General features: G+C 35.2%; 1 pseudogene; it reads left to right on the forward strand.

The window, feature by feature from the left end:
• Window positions 1–6: 6 nt before the first annotated feature.
• On the forward strand, window positions 7–27,803 carry LOC149541272 (cryptochrome-2-like; annotated as a pseudogene).
• Window positions 27,804–27,894: the final 91 nt, after the last annotated feature.

Here is a 27,894-nt window from a genome sequence, read left to right on the forward strand (position 1 = left end):
CGTCAAATGGGAATTATAAATAGGAATATGTATTGCCAATTTCACCCCAAAATTTGTCATTTGTTATTACACCTAAATAGGTGGAATTCCTATTCCTAAGTTTACTTTTTCATAAAAACATAATTTCTCGGGTCCATGAAATAGAACCCTGCTCAAGACTTTGTGCTGAACAAAAAAATTCTTCTCATCCACACGAACTCCATTTTTGGGTTTTTTCTCTTCATTCTTGTCCCAAGTATGATATCATCCCTTTTTTTGGGCCTTCATTTCTCATCCTAGAGTTTTGGATTTTGGTCGTTTGTGTTGATTTTCCATTCTTCTGCATAATTGTTGTTCCCAAAGGTACCATAAAAACTCATTTTATCCAGTGTTGTTCTATACAAGAGACATCATTAGGCTCTCTTCTCCATGTAGTGATCAAGTAAATCATCATTTCTTTGTCATTTTGTATCACTATATTTCCATTGTGAAATTTTGTCTTAAAGGTATCAAGGGTTTCAAGTCCATATATGGTCATTTTACTCCTTTGATTTGAATTGTTGTAACTCTCTTTTCTATCCGTTCTCTACCTGATATAGAGCATCTTAAAAATCAACCAATCATGGGATCCATGTTGATCCCTTCAAAATTCATTTAATTTCATTATTATAGGCATCTCATGAGGCAAAACAAAGCATTTTTCAACACTAAAACATTAACCTTTCTCCATTTAGATATCCTGATTTCTATATTTGATTCCATTACTCATAAATTTTAATCCTTAATGTTTATTTCCAAACCCTTTTGAGATATCATTCCAAATTATTAATTCTAAAAAATATCCAAAGTTGAGCCAAAAAAAATAAATCCATTGCATGTAATAGTCTTTGTACTTAGACCCATTTTCTGTGTCATCAATTAGAAGCAAAAGCATTAGCCCTGCCTAGGGCATCTAAAAACTTCCCAAAAATGATTCCAAGTAACATCAAACCAATTTCCACTCAACCTTATATGATTCTTGTTTTAGAATCTATAATCCATTAATTATTACAATGCAGAAATCATTCTACAAGGACCAATTGTGTCCTGTAACTTCAAAGGAGATCCATAAAACTAGTCTTCATTAAAATGAACATAACTTACACAAATATGAATGAAAATAACTCAAACCAATTTTAAACAAACCCTGATTCACATATCTTTGAAATTAATATAAATAGAGTTCCTGGTTCATTCAAAAATGACCGTTCCAAACATTTCAATCTGACTGTAGTTGGGCATCCTCAAATCTGCAATTTACAAGCTTTTCCAAAACTTGCATAACTTCTTCATTTCTACATAAAATAAATCCAAACCAAAGCCAAAAGAAAGGTTATTCACTACTCTATCTAAATAGACAAAATTTACATGGTTTCTAGGCTATACATGGACGTAAAAGACCTAGAACCAACACTAAAATTGAAAACCCAATCAAAATAACAACTCAAAATATTACCAAATTTCTTTCAAAATGTATTTCTTCCTTTCATTAATGCTTTGATTTGACCATGCATCAATTTTTATAAATTTTTTGGTTGGTTATAACTTCCAAAACACCCTTTAAACCATCTCCTTACAGTCTTTTAATAATTATGCAACTATGACAACATGTTATGCACTTATGCATTTTTGCATTACAACTTTCATACAAGCCCAACCTAGACCAAAATTATGACTCCAATGATTTTATATGGATACCAATAGATCCATTCACCTATGGAATAAACATTTTGACATTATTTATCATATTAAGACCTCCTCTTACAATTTTGACAACTTATTACAAATGGTTTCTCTAGCCTTTATATCTTGACTCAAAAGACTCAAATATATAATAAATGGATCACATTAATTCAACATATGACTTAATGCCTCTAAAACTCTTTTTTCTTTTGAAATTTAGGTGCCTCTGCACCACTACCCTTTCACTAATAATGTTTGGCATTGATATATTCATTAATAACAAACCAATATCATACTTTTAATAAGATCAATCCATTTTTAGGATGTGTTCGAATCATGCCATGGGTGTTGCCATTGTTTCAAAAAAAGATGTTTGTCATCATTTCAAATATGATGTTTAGGGTTTCTGAGTTTGGGGGGTTTAAGGTTGTTTAAATCCTTTAGTCGCTATGTATTTTTGCACCAAGTGCTTCTCTTCTAAGGGACATATCTTGATATCTATGTGACTCAGGAGATTTGTTAATGATTTCCTTTAATAATGCATCCACAGCTTTATCATGTAGACTATGTTTATCTTTCACAGACAATCAAATATCTTCTCAAGAAATAGAATGTAGCAAAGCAACATGCCTACTTACATCTATTTTAGCTAATGAACAAGAAGGATGCTCCTTTTGTGAGAGATGTATGTTAGGCTCTGGGCTCAGTTTTCCCATTTTTACAGCCTGAGCATCTGCAAGACCAAAAAGTGCTTCAAATCTATGAGCTTCTAACACTAACACAATGCCCAAGAGAGTCTTCCATGTCTGAGGTTCTTTTACATAATCGTTTGACTTGGCATATGCTCTTCAATGCTTGCATAAATAGTATGTCAGTTGTGCTTTATCATTTATTGTCTTGGCTATTTCAATAATTGATTCACAAGCCTCTGCCATATTATCTAATTTTCTAGATGCTTTAGATAATTCAACAAGTCCCTATGTAGCTTTTGAGTCAATTCACTGACCCATGTTTCATTAGGATAAACAACTGTTGACATCAATTTCTGTCAAATATCCAAGATGGGTGATATTTATCCTCAAAAATATTGTTGTTATTAAATGAAATAATATATTTTTAATAAATATCTATAAGACCAAATCTATGGGGACCAAGATCTACAGCAAAAGTGTACCTTATAAACACAACAATAAGATGCAAGGGTCATCATAAAGCCTTATGAAATTTCTAAATCCTTTTTGATATATCAGATCTTCTTCTATGGCCCTCAATAGAAAATTTAATGTTTTGGCCAGCCTCACCTCCTTCTATAGCCCTCAATAGAGACATAGGCATTATGGAGTTTTGTGAACTATTTGACCAAATTCCATAGAATCATTTGTCCCCCCAATTCAATCCAGTGATTAAGATCATAGACAGGGCCACCAACTATTTGGAAGAAAGTGGTGAGAGGATGTTGTCTCAATATGATAAAATAAAGTGACTGGTCATTGTCCATGAAATATCCCACAAAATTTTCCAAGCATCCTCCCTGCAAGGGCAATAATACAAGTATTTGAGAGGCACTATTCTCAAACCATAAATAAAGGCAACTTATAAATGCATGCATAGTGACCATTTAACAGTATTGAGGAACAAAACAATAATTAGAAAGACCCTCTTCTTTGTCGCGACAAACTTTGGATCAGAAATATGCATGAAAAACATTGACAGGTAGAAAACCAAATTCCACAACCTTAGTCTACATTCACTCTACCCATACCAAATAGAAGCTTTCAAATGGTGTATGGAAATTTAAAAAGGTACAAAGGGGGATTTTTGTGAGTAGTACTATAAATTACCACCAAATTTGTTAATCTCTACATGCACAAGAAATGTTTGGAAATTGATATATACCCGCACATGCAATTGGAGAATTAAGTGTAAGGTGTAGACACCTAAATCCTTTAGAAAATAAAGTATTTTTATTTTTTGAAAAAGTCCCTGATGACATCATCATTTATTTATTAATTAATTATTTATTTATTTTATTTATTTATTTTTATGCCATTAAATCCCTTTATCTTAATTAAAAATATTTAATTAAGGAATCCATCCCAAAAATGTTTAAATCTTATTTAAACATTATTTTCTTATTTATTAATTATTTAATTAATAAATTGAACAAAAATCTCAAAATAAATTATTTATTTATTTTTTGCCCAAAACTTGGCCAATTTTCTTAAGACCACTAACCTCTTCCAAAATCTTCTAATCCTTCTTTAATTTCGATTAAAGGCTAATCCCATCATTTTCTACCCCTAATCCCAACTCAAAATATTTAATTAAGATTAAATATTAATCCTCATGTTTATTAAAAATATTTTAATAAATATCTCCTCAACCCAAACCCTTGAAATAAATGAAACTTTATTTATTTCCTAAAAACCTTATTTATCCTCATCTTAGAAAGTTCTAGACTCTTTTAGAAAATTTTCATCCTCATCCAAAGCCTAGACTCTTCTAGAAGATGTCAATCCTTATCTTTGACCCTAATCCTAATCCCCCCCTAACCTTGTCACATTCCCTAAACATGGGTTAAAACTTGCTAACCCAAGCCAAAGTTAACAAATATCTCCTCCTTCACCCACCCTCATTAAATGTCATCCACTTGCCCATCTCTAACAAGCCTAATCTAATCTTAACCCAAGCCTAATCCAAGCCTTAATCATTTGCACATTCCTAAGTCAAGCTTAAGACTTTATTAATCCAACCCAAGTCAAAATATCTCAGCTCTCTCACAAATATTCCAACCATAAAACTTTATGAAGCCCACAAAGCCATAAATGACTCTTACAAGCCCATTCATTGCTCTTACAAGCCATTATGAGGGTCTTTATGAGCTTTGAGTATCTTTTTTTGACCCCTCAACCTCTCTTGCTCTAAACAATGACTCTGTGATATGTGTCACTCCCTGATTGGCTGTAAAGAAGCACAATCCATGTGCTCTCCTCTCATTCAATCTGAGCCCTCCATAAGAATTCTCCTTTCCTTCTATCTTAGCCCTCCATCCCTCAAGCCTCTTGCCTATAAATTGGATCCTTCCCCTTTGCAAAAACAACACAATCACCCATAGTAACAAAGTAATGCCATTTTAATCTAGAAAGTAAAGCCATAGTGCCATTTTGAGAAGCCATTTTTTACATCAAATCCATTCACCAAAATCTATCAAAAATCCTCCATTGAAGGCCATTTGAGAATTTGAGCATACATACATAATCAAGCCATCTTAGCTATTAGACACACCTCTACATCAAGTGATCATCCTCATTGAGAGAGCCTATCCATGGTTCATATTCTCATTTGAGGACTTCACTTTGTATCTCATGAAGTTATGTTAAATTAGTATGCAAATGTTTTTTGATTGTTTTAATTTAGTGTTTCTAGCATACTAAAGTAGCATATACATTCTGGCATGCCCGGTGGGACCCCGCATGGGATCATGCTTGTTATCATTTGTAGTCAAAATTGCATATTTTGTACTAACTTTGGCTAATTTTCATGTTTTGGTGATTGGTAGGGGCATTTAATCAAGTTTTGCAGGTCCAAGGAAGCAAGAAGAAGATGAAGCAAGAGTTCTTTGCAAACATTCTGATGGGACTTAGAGTGTCTTAAGATTTTTCAAGCTTATAGGTGGATGGAGCACTTGGAATTCTTCTTCCTCTTCTTGTCTATATTCTTCTTCTATTCCGTCTACTTCTTCTTCTTCTTCTTCTTGTGGGATCTTGGCCAATTTTTTTTTTAAGGGAGCTAAATCATACACACCTTGTTTTAGTGCTTAAAATGAACCACCAAATCATACTTAAATCCATTAAAAAAACTAAAAATTTGCAAAAAAAATCTTTTAATAAACGAAACTAAATCAATCCAATCATTTGCATCCTTGCAATATCAAGGTTTTATATGCATTCATGCAAAGTTAGGAACCCTTCATTTTTGGAAACTTAAAAAGAACTTCAAGTTTCCATTTCAAAAGGTTCAAAATCAACACTAAGTGCACACAAAATTCTAAATCAAACTCAAAACATCAATCCGGGATAAAATGAACTTCATTTGCAAATATTTTAAAGTTCTTTTAAAATCTCATGAAAATTAAGAGTCCTAAATGGTTGCCAAAATTGTCCTAAAAGCTTTATTATTTGTTTCAAACAAATGTCTTGTTGCAAAATCTTGAATGTTTCCTAGGTTTTTCGTGCCTCAAAACAATCTAGGAATATCATTTTTGGGCTTAAAACATGCAAACTAGAACACAAAATCTTGAATGAAAACCAACATCCAAAGAGTCTTTTTTTTTGAGTAAAAAACAATCTTGAATGATCTAAATTGGAAAGAAAAGCATCCATATTCCTTCCTCTTTGAATTTCAATTCAAACAAACTCAATCTTGAATGATCTAAGGTTAAAACAAAGCACTTCAAAGTTATTAAAACAACACGCAAAATCTCAATCTTGAATGCTCGAAGGAAAGTACTTGAATGTTTAAACACTCGTCTTTGAATGCATGTTGCTAAAATCACTCTTGAGTGCCATGGATTAAAATTAAGTTTTTTTTTTCATTGGAATGCATAAAAAATCCAATCTTGAATGCTACAGATCAAATAATCATTATCATACATCACGCTTCATCTTTTGGGGCATAAAAAGAATCCACATTTTAGAAACTTTCTAAGTTATAAAAACAAATAAAGACACTTTGAGTGAGTTTTTTGTTGGACTCACCCTCTTTAATCACCCATCATTCTAATTATTGGTTGCAATATCAATGCCATATATGGGGATGGGTCTACCTAAGAAGGTGTTAAATGATCCACAAAAATCAAACTCCACTCACTTGAGTTTTTATTGATTTTTCTAAAATAGAAAATTTCTTGAATGCACATTAGTCTCACTAACACTTCATTTGAGCATAAAAATTGAACAAATTTTGATGTGGAGGGCCTCCGAGCATGCACTTGAAATTGAGCTTTACACACATCTTTGTTTTGGCCTTAAAATGAACAAACACCAACTCTTGAATGCCTTCAAGGAAATTAATCGATACTTGACGTGGAGGGCCTTCGGGCGCGCGATTTTACTTTTTGTTGACCCTAAATCTTCTTGGTGTATTCATTCTTCGATCACTTCTCTTTTGTTGGCGCATTTCAAATTGGAATTGAACCTTTGCATCTTAAATCACGTGTGTTTTCAAAAAGTCTAGATCAAAAAACTTAAAGCGTCAGTTGGAAAAGAACTCTATCTTTTAGCCCAAGATCATCCAAGTCTTCTCTCCCCTTGTCGTCTTTCGAGGCCATCTTGGGTGCATAAGATTAGGATCAGAAATCTTGTCTTAGCTTTTAGGAGGCCTGCTTGGAGATTCCATCACCCCTTGGGACAACCTCAACTCCAGCATTCCGACAGAGTATAAAGATCGGGAGGTGAATCCAAAGACACCTCTCTTGGGATCAAAATTTTGTCACTTGGGCTAAGCCTCAAGGAACTTTATACCCTTAAGAAGTGAAAGAGGAGAAGTGGGTTACTGCTCCTCTCGGCTGTGTGACATCTTTTTGGTTTCATCTACGGATTTAGGCCTCATGTACCTTGCGTATATCAAGGACTCCCTAGCTAAACGAAATTTCATCCTTGTAGAAAGCTTCCTAGGATGTTGGTGTGTTTGACGTGCTTGCTCCAAACTTTTGTCTGCTTGTTTGTTCATAGCTTTTGAATGAATGTTTGCCAACTTTGGTCAAAATCCCAAAAAAGCAAAAATCTCCCAGCTCAAGGCATACTTAGCGTAGTCACTGCCTCATCAGAAAATCATCTAAGCTCCCCCGCCGCAACCGAATCTATATAGTTCTTTGCTTTAGAACAATCCCAAATCCAAAGTCCATACAAATCATCCCCCCAGCCAGCTAGCAACCCAATCCAAAATCACCCAAGCCTTTAAGGAATTTTTGTTACTCTGCCAGAGTTTGCTATCCAACCAATCTATCCAAATCCCTCAATCTCCCCAAGGTAATCCCTTTGACAGAGCTTTGTCTAGGGTAATCTAGCCTTGTCACTTGTCATCCCTCATCACCTTAAGCTAAAGGTTGGGATCCACAAGTGGTCAATCTCGTGTCATGCCCATAGGATCATTTGTCTATCCTCAAGTTGACACCAAAAGCCACCAATCTTGCATATAGGAAAGCAAAACTCTCACTTTTTGACAACATACCCTTGAAGTCTTCCATCCACAGGAAAGCTAAAAATCTCTAGCCAATCCTCCTTAGGTCTGTCATGCAGCTTTGACTCTCCCTAGGAAATCTTTCATCAGCCAATCCAAAATCTGTGCTTAATCCAAATCCAACCATGAGCTTTCGTGTTCATCCATATGCAAGACCCCATCCCCATCCAACTCATCATCAAAACATGAAATCCCAACCCTATCATGATGATTTTGGTCGCATTATCCTTTCTCCCACTACATCCTATTCCAATGATGATGAAAATCTTGTTGACTATGACGGATATCTTGAGAGCCTTAGATGCCTTCCGCCAACCATCCCCCAAAATCCAAGCATTCCTCCAAACTATCTAGTAATGCCATCTCATATCCCAACTTCTCCTCCATCACCCAGTCAACCAAGCTTCCAATCTTCCACCCCCATCACACCAGCTATTCCTGTCAATCCACCACCTCCACCTCCGACACATGAGTCTCCCAGGAATCTCCTAGAGGAAATACAAGAAAAGTCGCCTCCAAGAGTCAATAAGCCATGTCATCTAATCCAACCATGTGAAGCAGTCAGTGTTGAAGCTTCCCCATCTATAATATCACCTCCATCTCCCATAGCTATCATCCACATACCCTTCATCAAATTTCTTAAAATCCTTCCACTTCCTACAAGCATCAAAATCCCACCACCAGTAAAATCCCTCCAAATCCTATCCACATCACCTCCAAGCATTTCCCAAATCTCCCATAATGACCCTTATGCATCCATCTTCTACTCACCCATCTCCACTACCGAATCTCCCATCTATCCATTTGCTACCTTTGAAGAATCCATCCCTTCACCACCTACCACACCATCCACTCCAATCCAATCCTATCAAGATCCTACCCAAAAGCATGTTGACATCCCCCAAAGCATAAAAAAAGATATCATCGTACCATGTCTTCCATCCATAGTGCAGTCACCATCCCCTCCATCTCCAAAACCTCAAGCCATACCTCCTCTACTGCAGGATATCTTTTCATCCCATTAGCTAAATCAAGATCCTAGCCTACCATCTCCTCTGTTCCATGCTTCCATCTTACCACCTATCCAAGATATTCCACCATATATAATCTACCCTCTTGGTTCACTTACATTCATCCATGGTGGCCCCCTCTCAGTAGAAGAATTAAGAATGGTATCTCCCCGTTGCAGTACATCTAATAAAGCACTTCTACCATTTTCTACAAGCAAAAAGTTTCCTCAGCTCATTCAAATGCTCAATCGATGGCATTATCAAGGTCAAGGTTTAGGACCACAAGAGCAAGGAATCAGAAAGCCTATTATTGCACAAAAGAATCTAGGATTTCATGGTCTTGGATATGTATCCAAAGGCTCACCATCTAAAAGTATTGGTACACGCCATCCCCAAACCAAGCCTATCTCCAGTCCCACCATGCCAGCCTCCCATCACTCCTTCAAGAAATCTTATGTCATCCCCCCTCCACCATCTTTGCAACCCAAAACAACCTACCATATCCCCCCTTCATCTGTAAATCCATTTTGGGTCCCTATGTCACAAAATCTACCATCCTCCATCCTCCTATTAGCCATCATAAAAATCCTATTCCATCCATTCCTATGCAAGATCAACAAAGGCACATATCAGGGCACATCATCCATCATCATCCCCCTACATGCTCTTCCATATCCTCTCCATCTCACAAAGCTTATCCTAACCATCTTCCCAAAGCTTACCACAACAATGTAAATGCCAACTTCAAAATGCATAAAGCTAAAAATCCACATCCTAGGCATCATATGTCTATTCTAAAAGACATTCACCCAAGCCAAAATCCATCAAGAACACCATTGAAGCCTTTGGAGAATCGAGCATACATCCTATCTAATTAGACAAAGCTACTCAACAAGAGAGCTTCTCATTGAGAGAGCCCATTAATGGCTCATATTCTCAATTGAGAGCTTATCTTAGTCTATCTTGAAGTTATGTTTATTTAGTTTTGTGAATACTTTTGATTTGATATTTAGTGTTCTTTGCATTACTAATCCTCGTATACATTCTTAACCTACCATATCCCCCCTTCATCCGCTAAATCCATTTTAGGTCCCTATGTCCCAAAATCTACCATCCTCCATCCTCCTATCAGCCATCATAAAAATCCTATTCCATCCATTCCTACGCGAGATCAACAAAGGCACATATCAGGGCACATCATCCATCATCATCCCCCTACACGCTCTTCCATATCCTCTCCATCTCACAAAGCTTCTCCTAACCATCTTCCCAAAGCTTACCACAGCAATGTGAATGCCAAATTCAAAATGCATAAAGCTAAAAATCCACATCCTAGGCAATCATATGTCTATTATAAAAGACATACTCCAAAAAGGAAAAATCCAATCAAATAATACAAAACAATGCAAAAGCCTATGAAAAGAAAATCCAAAACCATGTGGATCCCAAAGAAAAAAGTTGAAACCCAATGCATAATGGCATCCACCATTGCTAATTCCCCATCCAGTGATTTGTGTCCCCCATCTCCTAACTCCATCTTGGGTGCCTATATCGCCAAGCGCGCTTCCACAAATCCTCCATCAAGCCCGCATCTACCATCTATCCCCCATATGCTCTTTTCACACCCATCCCAATGTGTGCCAATGTTGATCCTGCAAGCATCCCCATCTCATGCTCCTTTCCAGCCTTTTCATCCCTCCATCTCCTACCATCAATCCCATCTAATCCGATCTATTGCATAAATCACACATCCAGTGTACCAATAGCTAGCAACAAAATTGAACATTCCAACAGCCAGTGAAAAATTCCAAAAAAGCCAAAAATAGTTGAAGAAAGCCAAAATCATTCCAGTTAAGTCCAAAGTCAAAAAGTCAAAAAATAAATAAATAAATAAAGTGTCCACTAGTGAAAACTTGGCAATTCAAGCACCTTGGACAAGTACCATGATGAAAACTTGGCAAACAAGTGTCATGTGTAATCTAGCCATCCCCAGCTTAGCCTATCATCCTCATGCTTTTGGTCACATCTTTCCATCCAGCTCCATCTTCCAATTTATCCACCTATCTTTCATCCTCTAGCTTTTATCTATCACTATCCACTTATCTTCTGCAACCTCACCCCATCATCCCAGCTATCATCCATCTCCCTAGCACCTTCAGCTTTTCCATCCTAGCTTCAATCCTATCACATCCATCGTAAGAGCTCCTTCTGCATGTCATCTTCTAACTGGGGGCATTGTATTCCTTGGAGATCTTGTCTTGTCCATCCTCCCTTGTCATTGGTATCTCACTCTAGGCTATCCTCATGCAAATCCAATGTCATCCTCTCATTAGCCATTCACTCTAGCACCATCTATCAGCTCAGCTACCACCAACCTTAGCATTGTCCCCATCCTTGGTTGCACATCTATCATCATCATTGGATGCATCCTACCAAATCCATATCTTTCGCTATCACCTCATCCTTAGCTTCTGCATCTTGCACCAACTAGAGCCATCCCGCTATCTTATCATCCAGAGCTCCTGTACAGCTTGTAAATAATCGTGTATCCAACGCTTGTTTCATACCTTGTATCATAGCTTTTATATCCAATCTTGTCCAAAACAACTTGTACATTTGTACCATATCTTGGTCCATCAGCTTGTACATCCTCTTTAGCTTAGTACCATTGTATCTATCCAGCGTTCATGTCAGTTCATCCTTGATCAACATCTTGCACACATCGCACAAATCTTGGTTAGCTATTCCAATGCATCCTTTAGCTAGATCTCTTGTCATCAAAGTGTTATCCTTCTCAGTTTAGCTTGCCAAGTGCATCACTCATCCAAATCCTCCAGCTTAGGTGCTCTCCGATAGATCCTTGCAGGATATAACTTTCCTCATGTCTGATCTTGGTCTGTTATTACCTCGTCCTACCCATCTCATTGGCAAACAGTTCTCTTTTGGATTTTTACTTTCTTTTGATTTGGAATCTTCCCTTTTGGGTCTTGAAGTATCTTTTCCAAGCAATCTTTTTGTTCCTCCTCAAGGTTGCCACGATCTTCCATATCATGGTCTACTACGAATGGGGCACTTTGAGCGTACAATTTTGATCAAGTCTTTCATTTGTTTCTTTTTTGCTTGTGGGTTACCCAGTGTCGGTTCCATGTTGTTTCCTCCGAGTTTCATGTGTGATGCTAGGGAAATCCTTGTCTGTTTGATTCGAGTTAGTCTATCAGTTCTCTGGACGGTTGGTGACATGGCCTTGATGTTCTTGGTAACCTTGGCAATTAACCAACAGTCCTATAGAAAATCTAGTGATCAACTACATGGTGGTACTTCTCTTTGAAGTATCCCCCTGCTTAAAAAGCTTCAATGGATTCCCTTCATCTCCATTATCCCCCATCCATATCCAGCATCTGTCTCTCCTACCCCAGCTTATGCATCAATATCTCTTTGAATCAATCTTCAATTTTAGCTTTAGGAATCCATAATCATAGTCTTAGGGATCCACCAATCCAATCAATCCACCAAGCCTCATCTTTTGAGATCCACAATCCTAGTCCTAGGGATCTCTGAAACTCATCTTCTGCCAATCTGACTCTTTGAAATCCTGTTGCATCAGCTTTATAATCCCTTCATCCTTCTCCCTATCCTGGATTCCTTTTTATAGCGCTCTGCTCCTTCATCCTCCACCTTCCCTAAAGTCTTAAGCTTGCTTCCTCTTGTGCATTTGATTCTCCTTTATCATTCTCCCATAGTGAGAGTTTGAACTAATTCAACCCCTTCTCTTTGCCAATTTGAGTCTCCTTGCTTATCCCGGATTCTTGTATTTTTCAAGAAGCCGTCGAGCCTCATTTTCTCTCCCCACCGCCTTCTTGAGGGGGCATCTTATAGTCTAGTCTCTCCTTCTTATCCAAGACTGGGGCAACTTTGTTGCTAAAAAATCTTCCTCATGTCGTTTATATTGGAACTTTTTTGAAATAGTGTTATCTCAACACTATGTCAAAGAGGGGCAAAATGTAGACACCTAAATCCTTTAGAAAATAAAGTATTTTTATTTTCTGAAACATTCCCTGATGACATCATCATTTATTTATTAATTATTTATTTTGTTTATTTATTTATTTTTATGCCATTAAATCTCTTTATCTTAATTAAAAATATTTAATTAAGGAATCCCTCCCAAAAATGTTTAAATCTTATTTAAACATTATTTTCCTATTTATTAATTATTTAATTAATAAATTGACCTAAAATATCAAAATAAATTATTTATTTATTTTTTGCCCAAAACTTGGCCAATTTCCTTAAGACCACTAACCTCTTCCAAAATCTTCTAATCCTTCTTTAATTTCGATTAAAGGCTAATCCCATCATTTTCTACCCCTAATCTCAACTTAAAATATTTAATTAAGATTAAATATTAATCCTCATGTTTATTAAAAATATTTTAATAAGTATCTCCTCAACCCAAACCCTTGAAATAAATAAAACTTTATTTATTTCGTAAAAACTTTATTTATCCTCATCCTAGAAAGTTCTAGACTCTTCTAAAAAGTCTTCATCCTCATCCAAAGCCTAGACTCTTCTAGAAGATGTCAATCCTTATCTTTGACCCTAATCCTAATCCCCCCCCCAACCTTGTCACATTCCCTAAACATGGGTTAAGACTTGCTAACCCAAGCCAAAGCCAACAAATATCTCCTCCTTCACCCACCCTCATTAAATGTCATCCACTTGCCCATCTCTAACAAGCCTAATCTAATCTTAACCCAAGCCTAATCCAAGCCTTAATCATTTGCACATTCCTAAGTCAAGCTTAAGACTTTCTTAATCCAACCCAAGTCAAAATATCTTAGCTCTCTCACAAATATTCTAACCATAAAACTTTATGAAGCCCACAAAGCCATAAATAACTTTTACAAGCCCATTCATTGCTCTTACAAGCCATTATGAGGGTCTTTATGAGCTTTGAGCCTCTTTTGTTGACCCCTCAACCCCTCTTTCTCTAACCAATGACCTTGTGACATGTGTCACTCCCTGATTGGCTGTAAAGAAGCACAATCCATGTGCTCTCCTCTCATTGAATATGAGCCCTCCGTAAGCTTTCTCCTTTCCTTCCATCTTAGCCCTCCATCCCTCAAGCCTCTTGCCTATAAATTGGATCCTTCCCCTTTGCAAAAATATCACAATCACCCATAGTAACAAAGTAATGCCATTTTAATCTAGAAAGTAAAGCCATAATGCCATTTTGAGAAGCCATTTTTTACATCAAATCCATTCACCAAAATCTATCAAAAATCCTCCATTGAAGCCCATTTGAGCATTTGAGCATACATACATAATCAAGCCATCTTAGCTATTAGACACACCTCTACATCAAGTGATCATCCTCATTGAGAGAGCCTATCCATGGCTCATATTCTCATTTGAGGACTTCACTTTGTCTCTCATGAAGTTATGTTAAATTAGTATGCAAATGCTTTTTTATTGTTTTAATTTAGTGTTTCTAACATACTAAAGTGGCATATACATAAGGAAGGTGTTCGATTGTACGTGGAGAAAACAATTCCTTTGGGAAAAAGATGGAAAATGAAATGGATGAGAGAGTGTGGACTATTTCCTTTATGCAATTGGTTTGAGACAGTATTCACAATATATATGTTCCAAATTTCCATTTACAAATGAAAGGTCATTGCTCCATAATTTGAGAATTTTTCTTTGGAGACAAGATGAAGGTTATTCTAAAACTTGAAGACAAGTAGATGCAGGTGTGTGTGAAATTTCGACTACCAAATGGATATATATATATATATATATATATATATATATATATATATATATAATTGAATTAGGGTGGTTATTTCTAGTTTTCGTGTGAAATTTATTTGACTTACATGGACATGGAGGATGAAATGTTTTTGGGATACATTATTGGATGCAGATATAGATTTGATGTTCTTGGATGGTAGTATATCTCTGGTAGCTTACCCGATAGTCATGAATGAAATCACCCTAAAGTACAGGGTTACATGTTCGATCTTGATAGAATTTATACATATCAATTGTTGCCTAAATTGGCAACAATGATGAGAGAGTGCATTCATCATCCCTAGAATGATCCCACATACATTCTTAAGGCTATTGGGCTTGAGTTAGGATCAAACTACCCAAGACCAATTTTGGAGATGGTTTATGCTCGAGAATGTTTGCAATAGGCTTTGGCACACATGTGAGAGTTAGATGCCAGTGCAAGAGTTATTCTAGCTGACATAACAAAAGAAGCATTAGGAAATGCAATAGGATTTAGAGGTACACAGAGTCCATTACATGAAAGGATGGTTTTCCCCAGAGTAGTATTAAAGAGGTGTGGAACATCTGCTTATAGCTCTTGGCATGATCAATGATTCCCAAGTATTGTGAGACAAGATGATTCTTCTCAAATCAACAAATCAAAAAGAAATAAACTAATATTTTGTTAAGGATCACAATAGGTTTGTGTTATAGATATCAAAGCTTATACCAATGTGCATAGTTTTGGCAATTTGGATCCTCCAGCATCCAAACCATTGATTGGTGATTCTTCACGAATACCAAAACAGGGACTTGCATCTCCTGATATTTTTGGCAAGAAAATACCAAAGAAATTATTCACCCTATGTAGTTGGGCACACGAGCTACATAGTTGGGGTGTTTTGACCACCCCAAACAACTCCCTAGACTTTATTTGACCCTTTTTGCCCTGCTAGACACCTAGAAATGTGTGACAAACATGAAATACACTAAGAGGCCTCAAACTAGTCACTCATGGGCCTACACTCACCTACCATACGTAGTTGTACACTAGTTCCCCGCTATGCTTCTACATTGGTAGTTTGTCCATCTCTCTTGTTCCAGAGCTCATTTTCTTCCAAATGAGAGAGTGAAAATAACCTCTAAACTCATCACCAAGCCCTTTTATAGCCTATTTTATTCCTAGAAGAATGTGCAAGAGGGATTTTTTGTGTTGGTTGTTATGCTTTTTGCACTGCCCCATAACTTTTGCATTTGAACTCTAATTTTCGATCCGTCAATTGCTATGGTTTTGTCTCTTCATTGGCGATAAATTAACCTATCATTTATATATTTTGGTCAATTTATTGAAGGGAAAACCATATATCCTACTCTTATTGGGGCATGTTTTTGTGTCTTTTTTATTACTATTCTTTGACACAATACTCATAGTCGCATTGTATCAAAGATGGGAAAAATGTAGATGCTCAAAAATGACTCACTCTTAATCTTTCATTACTAATGTGCACTAACTCTCCTATTATTGCATTTTAATGAATTCAATGTTTTGGGCAACTTTATCATCATTTAGACTTATTTCACAACATTTTAGAACCTCTTTATATATGCTAAAAGTGAGCACACTTCTATAAAACATTATTCTCAAAGAATCCCATGGATTAGGAAAATTGAGAGGTGGCTTATATCTCTCTATCCATGACGTGCAAGAAACCAAATGATGTAATTGTGGCTCTCAAATGAACCCAAGAATGGAGATGTAACGCCCCACCAAGGGATCCAAAAGAATTAACCTAAAGTTTTGATTAAGTTTGCCAAACATTTTTTTTAAAAGAAAAAATAAAATATACATCGAACATAAAATAAACATAATAGATTGCACCCCTTAAGGATCCCAAGACATTGAGTCACATTTAAATTTAATTAATACTAAGTCTACAATTACCACATCCACATGAAAGAATAATTAAAAGTCCAAAGTCCATTTAAATAATATACATTTGTTCTGAATGCCACTTGGAAAATAAAATTTAGAATGCTCAATCATCCACTGTACATGTCACAAGGTATGAAAGGCTAAAAGAATATACATTTATAATAATAGAATTACATCCTCCTCCTCATATCCATGATACAAAGTAAATACAATAAATGAAACCATCCATCATAAGATACAAAGATAGAATAAAAGGAAATGCAGACAAGGAAACTCTAGTTGCAGTAGCAACGGATAGATCTCAATAGTAAGAGTAAAAAGCACTACCACCCGACCGCGTGGTAACCCAAAAAGGCCCACTCCACCATGCTAAGGAGATAGTCTCAAGTCCCAAATAGGATATCAATCCAAATATCAAAAGCACTCTCTAAGTCTAGGAAATCCTAAAAGAAATTTAACACAAATGTTCCAAGATAAATCCACATCTATACCCAGAGGCACACAAAGACACGTAGGGAATCTACTATGTAAGAGGGCAAGTGTCATCACATGAATCATGCTAAAGTTACCTTGGCAATCTCTTAGGACCCCAACCCCCTAGTGATCCCTATGCGGCCACTGTATCCTCTCATATTGACAAGGCATACTACAGATGCAAAGTCGCAACCAAGCATTCTCTCTACTCCCATCCTAGTATGTACTAGCACTCGAGGCATGGGTGAGAACATACAAAGACTCTTATTAGGTTCATTTTATTCTCATTTAGTGTAGTGCTTTCACTTATTAAACAACTTACAATGGGTTACCCTGGGAACCACTTAGGGCCCCGGCCTCCATTGCAAGCTACTTCCCACATTACATATAGATAACCTACCCTAGGCTCATAAAAGTATAAATCAAAGAATCGTATAAAATCACCTCAGCCCTAAACAAGTGACTAGAAAGCATCAAAAGATAATTCAAAATAACACATTAGTTATCTACGAGCAACTAGAAAGTATTGCAAAAATATTGATCGAAGACTTAAAATGGTTAAGTCAAATACGTCATAACATGACATCACCAATAACAAATCATACCCAACACCTTAGTCCTATAAAAGCAACTACAAAGCAATCCAAATAACTGATCAAAGACTCCAAAATGGTAAGTCAAGTAGGTCATACATTCACCTTAGCGTCACACAAAACACTGGAAGCAATAACAATCAATAGATCAACACACATCATAGAGCATACCAAACACATTACCATGGTTGACTATAAAAGATCGAAGTCAAATCATCATAATGTCACAAATGTAGAACTCCCAAGCCTCTAGTAACATCCTAAGATTGGTCAACACTCTAGTCAACCGAAACCCAAAACATAGACAACACATAGAAAATAAAGTGTAGGTTTCGTAGTTTGGTTTGATTTTGAAAACATAATGATGAGTTATAGGCAAGGTTTCAATTTTCATTTCAAAGTACATTTCAAGTAAAAAGATTCTTAATTTACCCTACAAGTTAACTCATTCATTTATTTGGATAAAATATAGAATTACCTCCATTAATATTAAGTTAATTTCTCTAATATACTCTAAGGATAATTTATGTATTTATTTTAAAATTACTAAAATAATCCTTATTGATTTTCAATAAAATAATTTGCGATTTTATTAAAGTCGAAATTAAATAAGTCCACAGCCTTATCAACTAATTTTTATTATTAAATAAATATATTATATTATATTATATTATATTATATTATATTATATTATATTATATTATATTATATTATATTATATTATGTTAAATTAATTAATAATTTATATATATATATATATAACTATATTTAATTAATTATTAAAAAAAAATTTAAAAATTAATAAAACCCTACGATTTAATCAAACAGGTGTTGTTTTTAAACAGTTGTCGGCCCTTTTAAAAAGGGCAGCCACCTACTGACGCAGGCCTACAACAGTACTACTGTCACAGTACTTGCGACAATAGTGGTTGTTGGTGTACAGAGGGGGGGGATATGGGGTTTTTTCCCACCCCTTCCTCAATCATTTTTTTTTTTTTTTTTTTCCTCAAAACAAACATGTTTTTCAATTAATTTGTTTTATTAAATTTTATAAATACAAAATTTAAATAAAACAAATTCCTTTTTATAATTTTTTTTATTATAAAAGATTTTAGCCTTAATCTGATAGAGAAAATACGACCGACCGGTTGAACTATCTATTTAAATTTTTGAATTTAATACAAACCCTTCCTATTCAATTTCCACTTTTAAATCTATTGAAGGAGGATTATTTGATATATTAACCTTTCCATATATAGAAGATTTAACATGCATACTAGAATTTCACCAAATTGAAACACTCATTATAGAGAATCATTCAGAAAACCATTCGCACACATGAAGAAGATAGGAGAAGAGAAAGTGTAATATACTATGTGAATAATCACAAGAATCTACCTGGACTTTGATGCTAATTGCTACGTCCAAAACGATTGTGAGAGAAATTTCTCCTCTCAAACCTTCCCTCTTCTGAAATTCTTTTTTCTTCCAAAATTCGTGGTCCCTCGAAAATGAACCCTCAATTGGTGATAAGGAGTTCTCTCCTAAAATCGAGGCACTAATTGTGCATTCACCCGAGAGGACTCCTTGCTCACCAGACTTGAACTCTACATTAACTTTTCTTAATCTTTTCTTTATCTTTTCCAAGCAAATTTATTGAATTACAAAATAACTTTATTTAATTTCACTTGACTTCTCTTTTCAATTAATTTATTAAATTTTAATCTCATGTACGCATTATGCAATTTTGAAACTTTTAATAAATTAATATCTTTTTCACTTTTTAATTTTTTTTTAACGTTTAATTGATAAAATATTTATTAACTTAAAAAATAATAGTATTTAGCATTTTATTTTAAAATGAACTCTAAATATATTATTATTAAATTAAATAAATATTATCACATTCTAAAATTAATCTTGAAACTTTTACATTTAAATTTAATTCTTTTCATTTAATTAATTTGCCAATTAATTAATTATAATTAAATATTAAAATATCATAATAATTCTTTCTTAAATTAAATCATTAATATAATTATTAAATTTGACTTAATTAATAGAAAAGCCACTAAAGACTTACAAAACAAAATACGAAAACCCAACATAGAAAAACACAGACAAGATCAAACTAAAGGATTATAATCACGAATTAACGTCATCTGACGAATTTGGAACGTAAACAACTCAAATACTTGTCCTAATTTTCTAAGATAAATGGCTTAAAGATTTAGGATTTTGACTTAACAATTTATCTCCCCTCTCTTACCATTAAGATAATGTGATAGGATACGCTCATCTTGGCAATTCAAGGAAGTCGATACCTGGTACTTGCAACCTGCATAAAATCCACATATGTACAAACACAATATTCTAAGCTAAATAGACAATGGCAGAAAGTGGTGCATTGTGTAGATCCTGATTAGCAGGTGATTATGACTCCCTTAACCACATTAGAAATGCCATACATAAAGAAAACATACACAGACACCATACACATGCAGTATGGGGTAAGTATCCATAAGAAAACACATGATAATCCATCTAATTGATCATCGTCAATTACTGAAATCACTTAATAACCATCATGCATACATGAAATATAGAGTATCAAGTAATCTAATCATATATCAACTGAATCTGAAACAATATATGATAATCTCAAAATAATGCTACTAATCATCAAGCATAAAACTGGCCTAAAAGAGTTTGGCAATAATAGCAAAAAATGAAAACTAGGGGCAGGCACTACATCCACCCCCCCAGACTTAGGCTTACTCCTGGAAGCCCACAAGAAAGGTAAAACTAAAGAGCTCACTATGTTGGTCCCATTAGACCCTTTCCCCCTGTAGGAGGATATGACCTCCACTGAGAACACTCTTTGGGATCTACCCATGTCTCCAACCGTAGGTTCTAAAGATCTGGGTCTCTGGCTTGAGAATTGTGATTTAGCTTGAGCACAATGGGATGACTTGTGTCCGCATTGTCTGCATGAGAAACATTCTCCGTCGAAACTCCTCTGCACCCTAGGTGCACTAGACTGCTAAACACTACCCCCACTAGGATAGGACTAAACACTCTAAGATAGTTGATCATACTGGTTGTGCTTATTGCGTTGCACATTGTGGTAGTTCTTAGAGATAGAACCACTATCACCACTCTGAGTTAGAGGATAAGATCCTCCTTGCTATAGATTACCTCCAGAAGGAGGTTTCCTACTACCACCTGCTCCTTGATTACCTTTGGATCCTGATGTTGTAGGTGCTCCTACAAAACCCCCATGTCCTTGGTTGACACTCTGCTCTACAAGAATGGCTCGATGTACCACATCTTTGAGGGTTATAGGTTCAAATAACTTAACACCCCCAACTAGATGGTTGTTCAAGCCTCTGATGAAATATTGTGCCAACTGTGTTGGGTTATCACTAATTCCTGAAAAGAGCATGAGCTCATAGAACTTGTGCTCATACTCTACTACGGTCATAATGAAGTACCTCAGGTTGTGAAACTCATCTGCTCTATGTTGCTTCCATTCCTCTAGTAGGAATCTCTCACAGAAGTTTTCCAAGAATAACTCCCATGTGACATTGTTCATGTCTACATCTAGCTTCTTCTCTTCGATAGTCCACTAAGTGGCTCTAAAGAGTTCTAGGTTGGTGATAGAAAACCTCGCTTTGACATTACTGTCAAAGTCTTGAATAGTAAATACCCTATCAAGAGAAATAAGCCACTGATTGGCTATATAACCTAAACCTAACCCATTAAAGGGTTTGATCTTGGACCTCAGAAGGTCCTTCATCTAACTAGATACAATCGATCTATGTTGATCCCTCCAAGAGCTCCTAGACCTAGGTCTATGCTCATGTCCTCCATCCTAATTTTGAATAGAAGGTAGGTGATCAATGATGGTTTTCATCATTTTCCTAAGGTCAACCTCCTTAGAGTCAACCTATTGCTCTCTATGGTTCTCCTTCTGATGTTCATTGACATTCTCTTCCCTATTCCCTTACTGGAGAGGACCTTCATGGATAGATTCATGTACACTGATGTCTTTGCCTCGTCCATGGCCTAGACTATAGCCTCTAACTGAAGATCTCATCCCAGATACCATCCTACAATAATATCCAAGATACAAGATGCTATAATAACCATAAGTCATACTACTATAAAGCATAGATAAAAGACACATGTTTTCAAAACAATACAAGTTTAATTTTTAGTTTTGTCTATTTTTAGGTTTACGTATAATTCAATTTTGAAGTCTAAATGTTCAAGTTTGAAAATATACAACTAAAATTTTAAGTTTTGTTTCAGTTCAACTAGTTCAAGTTTCAGTTTGAAACAGATATATATAACAGTTTAAAGTTTCATTTTTGTTCAACTAGTGGCATTCCAATATACCTAGAGCTCCCAATGTAGAAACTCGAGCTTTGATACCAAATGTAATGCCCCACCAAGGGATCCAAAAGAATTAACCTAAAGTTTTGATTAAATCTACAAAACTTTTTTTTTTAAAGAAAGAATAACATACACATCAAACATAAAGCAAACATAATAGATTACACCCGTTAAGGATCCCAAGACGTTGAGTCACATTTAAATTTAATTAATACTAAGTCTAAAATTACCACGTCCACATGAAAGAATAATTAAAAGTCCAAAGTCCATTTAAATAATATACATTTGTTCGGAATGCCACTTGGCAAATAAAATTTGGAATGCTCAATCATCCACTTACATGTCACAGGGTATGAAAGGCTAAAAGAATATACATTTATAAAAATAGAATTACATCATCCTCCTTGGATCCATGATACAAAGTAAATACAATAAATGAAACCATCCATCATAAAAGATATAACCATCCATCATAAGATACAAAGATAGAATGAAAGAAAATGCAAACAAGGAAACTCCAGTTGCAGTAGCAACAGACGGATCTCAATGGTAAGAGTAAAAAGCACTACCACCCGACATGCGGTAACCCAAAAAGGCCCACTCCCACCACACTAAGGAGATAGTCTCAAGTCCCAAACAACATATCAATCCAAATATCAAAAGTACTCTCTAAGTCCAAGAAATCCTAAAAGAAATCTAACTCAAAGGTTCCAAGATAAATCAACATCTATACCTAGAGGTACACAAAGACACGTAGGGAATCTACTATGTAAGTTGACAAGTGTCATCACACGAATCATGCTAGAGTTATCCTGGCAATCTCTTAGGACCTCGGCCCTCTAGTGATCCCTATGCGGCCACTAGTATCCTCTCGTACTGACAAGGCATACTACGGATACAAGGTCACAACCAAGCATTCTCTCTACTCCCATCCTAGTATGTACTAGCATTTAAGTCATGGGCGAGAATATACAAAGACTCTTATTAGGTTCATTCTATTCCCATTTAGTGTAGTGTTTTCACTTATTAAATAACTTATAATGGGTTACCCTAGGAACCACTTAGGGCCCAGGCCTCCATTGCAAGCCACTTCCTGACATTACATATAGATAACCTACCCTAGGTGTAATGCCCCGCCAAGGGATCCAAAATAATTAACCTAAAGTTTCACTAAGTTTGGTAGAATTTTTTTTTTGAAACATAAAAGTTAAACCATTCACAACATACACATAGTAGCGGAAACAATAACAACATTCAACTAAAAGTATACATAAACATACATAACAGGTTACATTCCTTAAGGATCCCTTAACGTTGAATCACATTTAAGTTAACTAATATTGATTCCATCTAATACCACATCCACATGAAATAATAATGAAAGGTCCAACATTCTTAAACAATATACTTTTCTTCCAAATGTCCCTTAGTAAATTAGTTTCCAGAATGCTCAATCATCCACTGTACATGTCACAGGGTATGAAAGACATAAAAGAATATACATATGTGAAAATAAAGTACACCATCCTATTCTAATCCATGACGCAAGTGCAATAAAGTAAATGAAACCATATTCCATACATCATGGAAGATATAAACATCCATCGTAAAAGATAACCATAAATCATAACACATAATTATCTAAGTGTGCGGTTCCTCCCAACCGTCAATAGCATCATTAGACCATCGTGGGCCCTAGCCACCCCTCCACGCGTAACATTCCAAGTCACAGAAGAGATTGTCGATACTATAGTAATAGGGATGTCACTCCTAAAACATGCTACAACATATGCATAAAGAAATCTAACATACTAGAATAAAGCATAAGATGATCCTACAAAGTAGATAACATCATCTATCACATGCTAATCATCAATATAAAGAAAAATGTTCGTAGTTACATCCATCATAATGATCCAAAAACAAAATGAAGGTAAATGCCAACAAAGATAGCACTGGAGGAGATAGTCTCAAGTCTCAAACAGGATATCTAATCACATAACACAAATAGTCTTTTAATTCTAGGAATCCTAAAAGTACACTAACTCAAAGGTTCCAAGATAGACTGACATCTAGTTCCCAGAGGCACAACAAAGACATGTAGGAAACCTACTATGTAAGTAGGAAAGTGTCATCGCATGGATCACGCTAGAGTTACCTTGGTAGTCTCTCAATAGACCCCGACCCCCTAGTGATCCCTATGCGGCCACTAGTATCCTCTCATACTGATGAGGCATACTACGGAATGCAAGGTCGCAACCAAGCATTCTCTCTACTCTCATCCTAGTCTATACTAGCACTCGAGGCATGAGCGAGAACATACAATTATCTTATTAGGTTCATTTTAATCCCCATTTAATGTAAATGTTTTCACTTATTAAATAACTTACAATGAGTTACCCTAGTAGCCACTTAGGGCCTCGACCCCCATTGCAAGCCACTTTTCGACACTACAAGTAGATAACCTACCCTAAGCTCATGGAATCATAAATCACAAAATCACCTTAGTCCTATACAAGTGACTAGAAAAATACCAAAAGATAATCCACAATAAGAACATCAAATCTCCATGAGCAACTGAAAAGCATCCATTGATAATCATGACCACAACAGTTCTCTATTAGCAACTGAAGGTATCAATGATAATCACAATATCCATTGGTCCACATCGAGCAACTGTATATTATTCCAAAATAAATCTCAATATCCATATCAATGATAAATCACAACATCCATCGGTTCTCAACAAGCACCCGTAAGGAATCTCAACATAAATCACAATATCCATTGGTTCTCAACAAGCAACCAAAAAAGCATCTCAAAGATAATAATATTGATCGAAGACTCTAAAATGGTAGAGTCAAAACATGTCACAACATGACAACATCAAGAATAAATCAACACTTCGGTCCCATCATGGCGACTGGAAAGTAATCCAAGTTTGATTGATCGGTGACTCAAAAATGGTTAAGTCAAGTGTCTCATACACATAAATCTTAGCTTCGAACAATAAATAGAAACATCTCATAGAGCATACCATCACATTACCATGGTTGGGTTTAGAAAGATTGAGATCAAATAACATCAACATGCCCTCACACCTCACAGCCTCCGAGCCTCTGGTAGACATCCTATAACTAGTCAACACTCTAGGACCACCCAAAAACCCAAAATAGGTAGCATAGAGAAAACATATAATGCAAGCACTTGTTTTGGTTCATTAGAATTACATAGTTGAGATAAATGTGGGGTTTCAGTTTCATTTCCTGAATAATTTTCACTTGTCTAGGATTCTTTGTTTAATCTATAGGTCAACCCACTTATCCCCTCGATAGAATTAGGACCTAGAATCATCCTTCAATTATTCAAATCATTAGTATAATACTCATCAACTTTCGAACACTTAATTTATAATTTCCTTAAACACACCAAGGACGATCGTTAGTTTAAAACAATCTTCATTGATTTTAAACAAGGTAGCCATCAACCTTTTTTAAGTCGAACTCATTAATAATTCGATAATTATAATTCCACTAAACACTTATGTTAATATCTCATTTCTTCTAATTTGCTCTCACTTAAAATCCATCTACTTAAATTGACTAGTAGATAATTACACTTCCTTCATTATTAACTAACCTTAAGTAAATCAAACTTAATTAGATTAGTTAATAAGTCCTATAATAAGATCCCATTTATTTACATTATTAAAACATTCCTCCTTGACTTTCAGGATGTGTCTCCCAACATTTAAATTCTCAAGTTAAGACCTATCACCTTTCCATTAAGTGGCCCATAATTTTCCCTGAAATCATTATTATCGATTTAACAATTAAATCTTTATTATCAATTAAATTTAATTAATTCTACAATTAATTAAATTGACTAATAATTACATAGCTAAGTTAATAACACCATGATTATCAGCTGATTAATAATTTACAATAATTTCGTAGATTAAGAATCAACTATATTTCAATCCATTAATGTTCAAATTAATAATTTAGTAATAACTTGTTAATAACTAATAACAAGTTATATTAAAAATCTCATTAATAAATCTCCAATAAAATAAATTCTACCTATGTACGTTGATCAATAAGTCAATTAATTATTCTCCTCCAATTATTAACCAATTCAAATTGATTAATAACTTATTACAAAACTTCAATCATTAATTAACCTCAATTAAATTAACTTTAATCAGATTAATTAATAACTATTTAAACCATTTAGACTATTATTTATTAATAATTTGTTAGACCCAACAAATATTAATAAATAATAAACTCGATAAAATTATTATTAATCGATCTAGAGAAACCTTTCATAAACTTTATTAGTTAGTATTTAACTAACTCTAACACAATTAAGGTATATCAATAATTTATTTAATAATACATAACGTATTAATAATAACATAATAATTCTAATTCTAATTACCAATAATAAACATAGCAATGTTATAATATAACAATACATTAACTTTAATATATTTAAAAATATATTTTTCATTGACATTAAATAATATTAACTCTCACTATATATTACAAAATATATTAATGAATTCAAACTTATATAACTACCCATGTATTTTTCCTCCATTACACATCAATATAATCCCTTCAATGGATTTCATTCAATCGCCATCAACATATTACAAATCAATATTAATATAAATGTAACCCAATTCATCAAGGTCTTTAAAACATTGCATATGTAATGTAAGTCGTGCGGCCCAAATGGCTACCGTAGGCTTTAAGAGCAGGTCGTGTGGCCTTTTGAACGCAGGTTTTGCCTACGTGGGTGGAACTTCATGCAGGCCGCCAACGATTTGAAAAAAAAGGTGGGTTGGGAGGTTGGGACTCACTGAAGTGACATCCTTCAATTCAACATCTATGGTGCTAGCAATGAAGAGACTGAGGAATTCATTGGGGAAGTTGGTTCCTTGAATAAGATTGAGCAACCACGAACAACTACTTGTTCAACTTACCAGATGGGAAGCTATCGAATGGGGCGAGATCGAGAGAATGGGGTTGTAGATTGGAAGGGCAAGAGTTGGGAAGTTGAAGGATTGTTTGTCTGTGATGACAGCTTTCTTCCGACTTCCCTGGGCGTGAATGCCATGATCACGATTTAATCTGTTGCTCTTTGTATGTTGAGGTAGAACCAAATTTACTGGCTTTTTAGACTATCCCAAATAAACTTGAAGCCCAGGCTTGCATTGCACTGCTAGAGGAAGAGTACATTCAAATCCTAGTTTGGTTATGTTTTAGTTCTATTAACATTATGTACGCATCCTCAGGTGAGATGATTCGGGAATGTATCGATGAAGCCAAAAGAAGTGAAAAGGTTGTTGTAGTTGGTATAAATTGTTTTCCACAAGAATTTATCAAGAATGTTATTAAAATCATCCAACAAGAAACCATTCGCCAAACAAAATTAAGCAAACCATATATAAGCCATGGCTTTTAAAAGGAAGGTTGTGTGGTTATTACTGCACAACATAGGTATACTGCATTGGTGCAGTACAGCAAGCTGTGGACACCAGTGGATAAGAGGAGAGTGGGGGTAGGGGATAAAGCCTTAAATCAAGGGCTATTGGAAAGGATAGTAGCTTTTAGTCTTGCTCTTTCTAGAGTATACGTAAAGACTGATATTGGGACATTAGCTGCCTAAGGACATCTTTAAAACATGATCTTGCTCCCTACTCATGTTGCTGAGGTATATATTTCTATATGTGTGATGTTGAATTTAGTAGCTCCATATG

This window comes from Cupressus sempervirens, chromosome 8 (genome assembly GCF_028749045.1).
Source record: "Cupressus sempervirens isolate cs-2001-9-10 chromosome 8, ASM2874904v1, whole genome shotgun sequence".
In the NCBI taxonomy this organism is placed as follows: domain Eukaryota; kingdom Viridiplantae; phylum Streptophyta; class Pinopsida; order Cupressales; family Cupressaceae; genus Cupressus; species Cupressus sempervirens.